Genomic DNA, 10164 nt, shown 5'->3' on the forward strand with positions numbered 1-10164 from the left:
TTTTTTTTCTTTTGTAACTCACTGTTTTGCTGTAGGTAATAATCATGTTTGTTGGTCGGTGAGAAGATGGCTTTCGAAGGAGGAAGTGGAGAAGGATGAAGGTTTTGAAGTCTTCTTGAAGTTTAATTTGCAGCCAGCTCCTGTGGAAATTTGTCAATCGGTTTTGCTGGGTGGTGGCTGGCGTATGGACGAGAGAACATTCAGTGTAATTTAGGCGAGAAGCCTGGTTTTCAGAATGAGGTTAAGATGGTCTACAGTCCTTGTACCAGCAAAGTGGGCCCAATTCAGCTACATCTTAAGGAACTTGTTTCAGCTTTCATGCGGTGTTGCTGGGACATTATCTTTCTAAGGACTTGGGTTGAATTCGAAGTGTCTTAAGTTTGTTAGTGAGCAGCTCCAGTAGATTTATTTACGAGATTCTGTTTGTAGATCAAGCTGTTTTCTCTCAGAAGAAGTCGGTTTTGTCTAAAAATCTCATGTTGTCTTTCAGAAAGACTTAGACTACTATTTTGAGTCATTCCAAATATCAGAAGTAAGATCGGAGCAGCAGCACTCTTAAGGTTCTGTAAACTTCTGCCACTTAAGTGGGAGGGATGTGTACAGTCTTCTGTCACTTCTGTTTCCAAAATATTTTGTGAGAACTGAGCATGTAGAGCTGGAAAGCCCTATGCACAGGCATGTGGCCGTGAGACATGCAGTTTCAGTTAGGGTTAAAAAGTAAATCTGAACTACGAATCTTTGAAAAGTCATATAATAAAGCGAACCCAGTCATGCTTTCAAGTTGGTATGACCTTGTACTGAGTGTGTAGTTTTTCATGTGTTATGGGCTGGGACAGATCTAGCCTTGCTGCTCAGTGATCCATCCTCTTTTGCATTGAGGATGGTTTGTGTGATTACAGGGTACACTCAATCAAGGAGCTTGTCCCTGTTTCAGTCTGAGCGGGTTTGGTTGCTTTTTTGTTCCTTTTTTTTTTTTTTTTAATTTTTCCCTTTGCTTGGATGTGTTTGAGTACTTGTGTGGAGGGCAGAAACAAATAAGGAAAAAGAGTGTCTTTGGAGAAAGTGCTGGCTCAGCAGCCTTGCATTCATAACTTGATTCAGACTAGAAAAGGTGTGCCCCAGTGCAAGCAGATTTCTGTACACTTTTTTTAAGCTGAAGGTCTTTGATAACAATCGTGGAGTTTGAGGTATCTGGATAGGCTACAGCTGTTGTGGCATTGTGATCTTTTCCTGTGTCTCACAGGGATGAGCCTGGGAGACAGATGTGTGGTCTGGTATTTAAGGCTGCCTTGTGATGTGGTGTCTTTATAACACGTGGTGAATAGAAAAGGCTCAAAGCTGGTTTTCATCACACTGAAAATTATGCTAATGAACGACTTGTATGTCCTGCTACAGATAATGACCCTACTTTGTGAAGTTTTAATTCTGTGTTTGACTTGAATTTGTGAGACATCTTTTAGGAAGTCCTAAGCGCAGGCCATAATTACTTCCCTTCTGTGCCTTCACTCTTCCCTTCACACCTCTGTCATCCTGCAGCCTCTCCTCATTCTACACATCCTTTCTGGAGACTGTAGCACTTGTATCTCTGCCACACCTTGCAGTGTTCTGTGGGAAGCTGAGCAGCAGCAGCAAGAGCTGCCTGTGCAGCTCTGAGCCCCCTGCCAGGTAGGAGGTGGTCCTGGCTAAATCCGTGCTGCCTCCTGGCCCAGCCAGGCCATGCATCCTGTTCAGCATGCCTGCGTGAGGTTTTTCAACAGATGCTTTGGGAACTGGCCCAAGTGTTACTGAAAGGATGCAGTACCTTACAGATACCTAATTGCTGGTACACAGGCTGTTAACACAAGTGTAAACCCATTCCCATTCTGAATTTCGTGGAGATAATAAACACAGGACCTAAGTGGATAAGTGCCTTGTATTTTTGCAAGTGAAGCATAAAGTTGGAGTGTTTTTCAATCTGTTTTGTGTGTGTTTTCAATTCCTGAGGCCTCTTTTTTTTTTTTTTTTTTTTTTTTTTTTTTTTTTTTTTTTTTTTTAAGATATATACCTGTAACACAAATGTTACCAGCCTGCCCAGCTTTGCATAGCAAAGGGCAGTAATTAGCTTTTCGAGTTTGGTTGTTTGGTTGGTTCAGTAGTAACACCCATGCATGGTCAGTATGTTTCTCATGTGTATGGGTTTGCTCACAAGCCAGCATTTCCACTTACCTGACAAATTCTGAGTTCGGAAGTATGTACACTTTGTTCAGCACACTGTAACTAGACTAACCTCTTCTAGTCACTTTACAGGCATGTAGAGTTTCTAATAGAAACATTTTTCCATTTGAAAGACATTTTACAGTTCAGAGTTCCTGTAGTACAGCAGGAAAGAGATCTGCATAATTAGCTTGAATTAAAAAAAAAAACACCCACAGGATTAGCAATCACTGTTCTCTTTAAACCTGCGCTTCCATTTAAAAAAAAAGTGTCTAGCTCATATAGTTGTTATAGTTCTAACTATTTGCTGTTATGTCTACAAGGAGATGTTCTACTGCTCAGAGATTCTGAGGAAGTTAGAGCAAAAGTGGATCTCAACATTTGAACATCTAAAATAATTGAGTCTTTATGATTCTTTTGAACACACATAATTTCTAGGCAGTCCAGAAATTACTGGAGAATAATTCAGATGGAGGCAGGGGAAAGGGTAGAATAGTAAACAGAGCACAGTAATGGTTAAGTTGGCATTTTGGTACACAGAAGGCTGGATGCACTATGAAGTAATGGAAAAAGAGATGTACTCCCTTTCCTTCTCCCCCCACCCCCCTTAGAACTAGTAGAACTAGTAGTTGTAGGATGTAAGATTGACTGTTTTTTTATTAAATATAAGTGATGAACATTCCTTAACCCTTCCTGGAATTTTGCCAAATTATTCATCTGCTGTATCTGGTCAGGTACAGTTCATCAATGATGTTCAGCTTTATTTCACAAATCCCAAAGATAATACTCAATTAAGTTTTCTTTGGATGCAGAAGTTAAATACATTTATTGGAAAGGTGTTGAAGAAAAATTAAATGTAGAGCTGTGCTCCAGTGGGGCGTTGCAGTAAGCAGGTGTCTGCTGAGGGACAGGGACATTTCCCCTTTGTGTGGTCATTCATACTTCACATTGCAGTGCTTGAGGGCATTGTCCTTGAGCTGGTGGGCTTCCTTTCCATGCTGGCTTTGACAAGAGCTCTGCTAAGTGATGTAGGAACTTCCTGGTGATAAAAAGCCTGTTGAACAACCTCTCTTCCGTGCCTCTGCTGTAAATATGCCAAGTCCCTCATGCTGGGCCATCTTCCTGTTTCTTCATTCCAGAATCTACTCCCCGTCCTTGCACTTTGAAACTAGACAGACCAGTGCTTCTCCTTTACTAACACTTTCATCAGCATGAATCCTTTAAAAATGTGTTCTGTCATAGAAATTCAGGTGCTGGCTTAAAGATTGCTGAGGTGACAAGACTTGGAAAGCTCTTCTTAAGGCATCTTAATTCAAGATTAAAACTTGATTTCCAGAATTTCACTTTTATCAGTGACCAAGTAAATTACTTTGTTTGCAATCATTGTTGCATTTGCATGGCTGTACAGTAATCAAGTATGCACACCACTGGAATTTTATCATATGTTGTCTTTCTGTTGAAATATGGAATTACTAACATGGCTCTTCCAATTGCTTGTCTGTTGAGATGCCAATTACTTTGTTTCTCTTTGCCAAGAGGAATAGCCTACTTGGTCAGTAGTAGTAGGAAGAGAAATGGTGTCATGGCAGAAACATGAATTGGAATGGAAGTGCAGGATAGGCTTGCTGCTTTAAGCAGAGTCACTGATATTATTTTTCAGAACTGTTTCTCAAAGCTGCTTAAGAAATTAATTACTGTTTGAGACTTTAGGATGCCATTGAGGATTCACTTGAGCAATACATGTTACTAAAGCCCGTTCATGAAATTAGGCCATTTTTTGTCACTGGAGCTGTCAGAAATTGTAGAAACATGATTCACTGCTGTAAATTTCCAAGGAGCAGCATAATTTTATCTGTTTTGCTGGTGAAAATAAAAGACTCATTAACATAAACATTGTCAGTTGTAAGATTAGAACCAGTCTTACATTGTTAAGGCTATACATACTCTTAATTGAACCCAAAGTGGTTTTAATTGGGGCAAGGGAGTTAATTATTTATATGCTACTACCCTTTATTTTGGTTAGGATTTGATGAAGCTGTGTTTATTTCTGTTTTTGAAAGGTTTTTGTAATGAGATTTTGTTGACTGGACTTTATCTGGATGTCTTGGGTTTAAATCTCTTGTCTGCAACAGCACTGTGTCAATGCAGCAGGAGTGGGCGTAAGGAATTAGGCATTTTCTGATTTTGCTGATAGGGGATTTAGAGAAAATTAACAACTATTCACTGCCACCCTTAAAAGTGAGGTCAGTGGGACTTGCTACAGGGATTTCTGTTTGCTTTTGTGATACCACAGAATCAAGTTAGCAAACCTTGTAATGTTAAAGAACAACCTTTCCTATCTTAATAGAGCCATTTAACTATTTCTCAATGCTCAGTGCTACCAGACCTCATCTTGCATATCTCAGTGATGAGGGTGAGGAGTACTCTAGGTGTAATACATAGGTAGAAAATGCCAGCAGCCTCACCATGTATCTTGGATTGTTTTGTGAGATGCATGGATACTTCAGCTCAGGTCTCAGTCCAGAACAGCTGGGGCTCCTTTAGACATTTTTATGCCACATCTTGGAATTTGAATTGGTACCATTTGTTGTTTCAGATGATCATTAAAAACCAAACATATCCTGGATCTCTTGTGAGGTACAGTCAGTCTCTTGATGAGTTCAGGGATGAAACCTGAATGTGGGGGCTCCAGGGTTGTGAGCAGAAGTCAGTGTATTTTAGTTGACAGGGCCAAATTCATGGTAATTCTCCCCAAGAAGAGATTAATGTAAGCAAGTACAGGCCAACAGAACTGATTTTGAATAATGTTTTTTTTCAGCAAGTCTGTCTTCAGTAAGTGAGGATTTCTAGTCTTCTAGAAGAGCTGTGGTTAACTATTTATCAGCTACTGTTTCCAGCTGAATTTTCGGAAATAAAGGAATAAGACCAATTCAAAAGTGTAGATATAGCATAGATTTTTTTTTCTGCCTTAGTATTAAATGAAAAGGTACACATATTTCTTAGATTCTTCCTAACTAATTTGAATTTCAACTTTTTCTATTCCTCTGGTTGTATGCTACCAAGCACTGCTAGTTAGGAAGATATCAGCGACTTACAAAAGGTAAAGCATGCTGTGCAGAGGAGGATTTATTAATCCCTAGAACCAGGCAATTGTTGAAGCTGTTTGTTACGCTGAACAATTCAATTAATTAACACTTCAGAGCATGAAAGAGGATAGTTTGTTTCAATTTGACAGCAGAAAACTATGCCAGTTTGCTCCAGAGCTTTTCAGCATTAACACAGCTGTGAGATTTGTGTGGTTTCTTCAGTCCTTGGGTTTATATATCTTGTGTTTGTCATGAAATTGAATCGGTGTGGAATATCCTTTGCCTGGAGCTGCTGAGCTGTTTGATATGGTTAGTTCTCAAAGAACCCACTAATTCAGGGTGAGTAGTAGCTCCTAATGCTTCCAGCTTTCAGCATCTTCTTTACTGCGTTTAGCTTGAATTAGTGCACTTTAATGACTTGACCTGGTCTCGTCTACGTGTAGAGAGGAATTGTGCTGGAAAACAGCCTTGAGCTGCCCAGCACCTGAGTTTACTGTCTGGTAAGTGCTGTCTCTGAACCATGCTGGAAGAAATAGATAGAATCAGAGTGGCAGATGTGCACTTACAGTGCAGGATATGCACACCTTAGGTAATTCAAAGGCCGGGGATTCCAGTGCTTCCTGCTGCCAGAGATCTCTCAGCATTGTAGTTGCCATTGTTGCCATGGGATGCCCCAAGTGTACATCCATGACTGCTGCTGGGAGAAACTGTGGGGTCCCCTGAGATAACACACTGCTGTAGTTGAAAGTGTTTGTTGTGGAATCATAGAATAATTTGCAGACCAGTAATTTGATTGGAATAGACCTTTGAAGGTCTTCTAGTCCAACTCCCCCTCCACCACGGATCGGCTCAAGCCTCAGGACCCTAGGGAAGAGGACAGCAGTGTCAAATTTGTGAGTTGTTTTGTTTGAGCAGACCCTTCTTCGTTGTACTTCTTCCTGGGGCCTTGCAAGTAAAATGTTCACCTATGCCCATGTGTGGATCAGATGTCCTGGCAACTCTTGTATATGATGAGGAATAGTCTGCAATATATTTCCCCTGATGATGACACTGGCTGTGTCACTTGCTGGAGGAGAGGGGCTGAGTACAGTGAACTCCAGAGAAGTTCAGTTTGCAGCTTTGATGTCTTCTGGGGCTTAGTCTCAAGAAAATCATATTCTTCAGCTGGTGTGTCACAGCACTGACTAAATTAGGATGCTTACTTCTCCAGCGTTATTTCTGGGTGAGAAGAGATTTCCTGTGGGGGTTTTGGTGGGGCTTTTTGTTTGGTTGGTTTGGGTTGATTGTTTTGAAGTATTGGGGCATTAGGTAGTTTACATTCATTTTACTTCAGTTAAATTGCAGATGTGGCGTGTTAGGTTGGAGTAAAAAGTGTGACCTGGTAAAACACAGAGTCTTAGAAGAGAAAACAGTTAAAAGTTCTTCATGCTGTTTTTTCTAAAATTCTGTCTCTTTAATGGAAATGACACACTATTTTTGGTTTCTGTTCAATTTCAAAGGGCATAACAATTGGTAATGTGATCCCATTCCACCCACCTGGTTCTGCTATATTGATTTAATTCTCACACTGCTCTTTCTTGTGCTGATTCAAGTAAGGATAAAAAGAAAGCAGTCAATAATGCCCCAGTGCTCCCACTTGTGAGCTTGGGGAATAGATGGTACCTTCTTGTCTTTGATAATTACTCTTGAGGAAAAACCTCTAGTCTTGCATGCTTGCAGGTGAGATGACAAAGGTGGTTTCTCCTTTATGTTGCTCTTCTGTGGCTGTCTTCATCTTGCTCATGAAACACTTCTGGGTCTGCTTCTCACCTGTTTAATCAGCTTCAAAATCCAGGCTGGATAGACTCCTGTGAGTGTTTTTGTTTTCTTTCACTGCTGCAAATTAGTTTTAAAACACTCTTGAATCAGCTAGGTTGTACCTGTGCATTGATTCTCAAATGTCTCTGCTTGAAAGGGAGTTTTCTGCTTTATGTTGTGATTGAGGTGATTTTTGTGTAGGTTGAGTGGTACTTGGTGGCAGTGTAGATTCACTGTGAAGCTTCTGATCAGGCTCATGGTAACACCTGGTGTTATGCTGAGCTAGAGCTGTTGAGCTGATCTTAACTCTTGGAGTTACTGAACGTACGGCACACTTCAGTCTGCAGTGAAGTTTTTATAAAATTTCTTATAAATAGCATGTTTAAGTCTGGATGGCTATTAAATAATTTACCTTAGTTTTCAGATGTTTGGAGGATGTGAAGACTGCTTTGTGATAAAAGGATTTGCACTCCTGGGTGTGAATATGTGCAAAATATTTCATGTATAAATGGCAGAGTCCAGTCTGCTGTGTGCTATGTCCCCTGAGGGACATATCTGCTCGTCAGAATGCTTCACTTGACTAATATCCTTTAATTTTAGTTGGAAACACATGTATTTGACCATTAAAATGTCTATTTTGAGAGGGAAGAATTACTTGGGAGGTAAAACACACTGCTGGCTTATAGGTATCTGTCGTGGGTTTGATGCTGGCCAAATGCCAGTGCACCCACAAAAAATCATTCACTCATTCTCCTCTGGTATAGTTGAGCAGAGGAGGGGGAAAGAACAATTAAAAAGGAGTTCATGAGCTGACGTAAGGATTGGGAAGAAGCATTTTAAGGGCAAAACAGTCATAAAACTTAAAAAGGTATAAATAAAAAAAAATCTGTTAACAGACTTAAAAGAGTATAATGAGAACTAAAACCTTTAGCATACCTTTTCCGTCCTCCAGCCCTTCTTTCCTTCCTGCTGACAGTGCAGGGAGACAAAACATGGTGTTTTTTGTCAGTTTGTCACTTCTAAACAATCTTTCTTCAGTTTGCTTAGGGAGACGAGTCTCTTTTGCTATGCCACGGGGCCCTTCCCACAGGAGACAGTTCTCCGTGAGCTCTTCCAGTGTGGTTCTAATTTTCACAGGTAGCAGTCCCACCCAAACCTGCTGCAGTGTGAGTCCCTCCCACAGGCAAAGCAGTCTTCCTACAACTGTTTTTCCATGGGCCATTTGGTTCATGGGGTACACTTTTAGGGATGAGTTGTTCTAGTATAAAAGCAAAGGTCTTCTTCCTCTATCTCCAGAAGCAAGGGTTCTTTCTCTCTGTTCAGACCTCTCACCAGATCACAGCTTTTCAGCATCCACATGCTCCAGTGCAAGCACCTTTTTTGCACAGGCTGCCAGTGAATTCTGCATCCCCCCATGCAATTAATGAATTACAGGGAAACAGTTTGTTCTGTTCTAGTCCTCATCATGGCTTGCAGAAGAATTTCAGCTCTGATGTCCAGAGCACCTCCCCCTCGCCATCCCTCTTTTGCACCGACCTTCGTGTCACCATGTTGTTCTCTTCACGTGTTTTCACCTTTTCCTTTCTCCAACTCAAGGGAGAATTGGTGTTCAGTCATCAGAGCCTTTAGGAATTGGCTCTGCTGGGCATAGTAGAAGTTTCAAGGACTTTTTTTTTTTTTCCAGAGGTAGCCTCTGTGCCTTCCCCTACCACCACCAAAAGCCAGATTTTGTTAACCTAACACAGTAGCAAACAGTTACAGAGCCTAGTTGTGTAAATTTCAAAAATATAAAATCTCTAAAACTCTGGTGACAGTGTATTTGCTTATACTGCATATAAAGAAAACAGTGCTGAATTAAGTTTGGATGAAAGTCATTTTTGCTATTGTAAGCAGCTCTTAGTGCTACTGTAATGAGTAGCATGGCCCTTGTATAACAACCTTGTGGTTACCTTGTTCAAGAATCCATGTCAGTGTTCACTACCTGTAGGTTTGGCAGCAAGGTTTAGAGAGTAGATGGGAGAAGATTCAAAAATGGAAAGCTGGGGCAAGGGGGGAACAAACTCCATGTAGCCATGAGCTGTGACTCGATGTAGATAAGCTGTAAATAGTAGGAGTCTTTTCACCTTCCTTCATGGCAGCCGCCATGGCAAGAAGAAATGGGGAGGAATTTATTCAGATTTGACACAGTGAGCCGTGTGCGTGTGTAAGGCATCTGCTGGCCAGAGACTGAGTCTGCACAGATGCCTTAATACAGTCTGGAGAACATCAGAATACAAGCCCTCCTTCCACCTCAGACTTGGAATTCTAGAGAATATGGGCCATCTTTTTCTTACAATTTCCATGGCAGTCTGTCTAGTAATTGCTGTGCGTTCTGATCCATTGAATAAATACTTGGTGGTGGGGGAAGCAATGTAAATGCAGATTGTCACTTACCTCCTGTAGTCTTGCATGATTTTGGAGGAATCAGACTTTGCCTGCCTCATCTTACTAATTCTTTGTGCAATTGTATTAAAGCAGGTGTTATTTCCCTCCTATAAAGATAGAAAATTATTTAAGGGATATAAAAAGAATCTTGGTGTGTTTAGAATAGGTTTTAATTCTGGCCACAGCATGTATACGAAAGTTTGTTAGATGTTTTAAGAGATCTGGTAACTCATTAAACTAAAAGCTTTGAAGGGCAGGAAATGTGTAATAGATTCAGTACTGATGTAGAGTCAGATTCTGTTCTTCTGAAGCATTAGCCTTCTTAACCTTACTCTTTTAAAGTTTAGCTTTTATGTTTTCTCATCGCACGATGTCACAAGTTGTAGCTGCAGCGCTTGTCTGTCAAGCATCACAAGCACACTCTCCCTGCTGGCTTTGAAGTTTATATGTGCAGGAATTTAGCTTAGTGCAGGCAACTGTGCTCTTCTAGCCATCTCTGGAACAGAGAAATGTGTTACTTCTGCAGAACATCTGTCCTGAAGCAAGGACTGGAGCTCTGGAATGACTGCTACAAGCTATTCATCTGGGAGGAAACAAGCTACCCAGATGAATAAAATTCCTGTTTCCAGGAAGCCTGTATCTTTATGTCCCAAGAATACTTGGC

The sequence above is a fragment of the Geospiza fortis genome, unplaced genomic scaffold (assembly GCF_000277835.1).
Source record: "Geospiza fortis unplaced genomic scaffold, GeoFor_1.0 scaffold35, whole genome shotgun sequence".
Classification (NCBI taxonomy): domain Eukaryota; kingdom Metazoa; phylum Chordata; class Aves; order Passeriformes; family Thraupidae; genus Geospiza; species Geospiza fortis.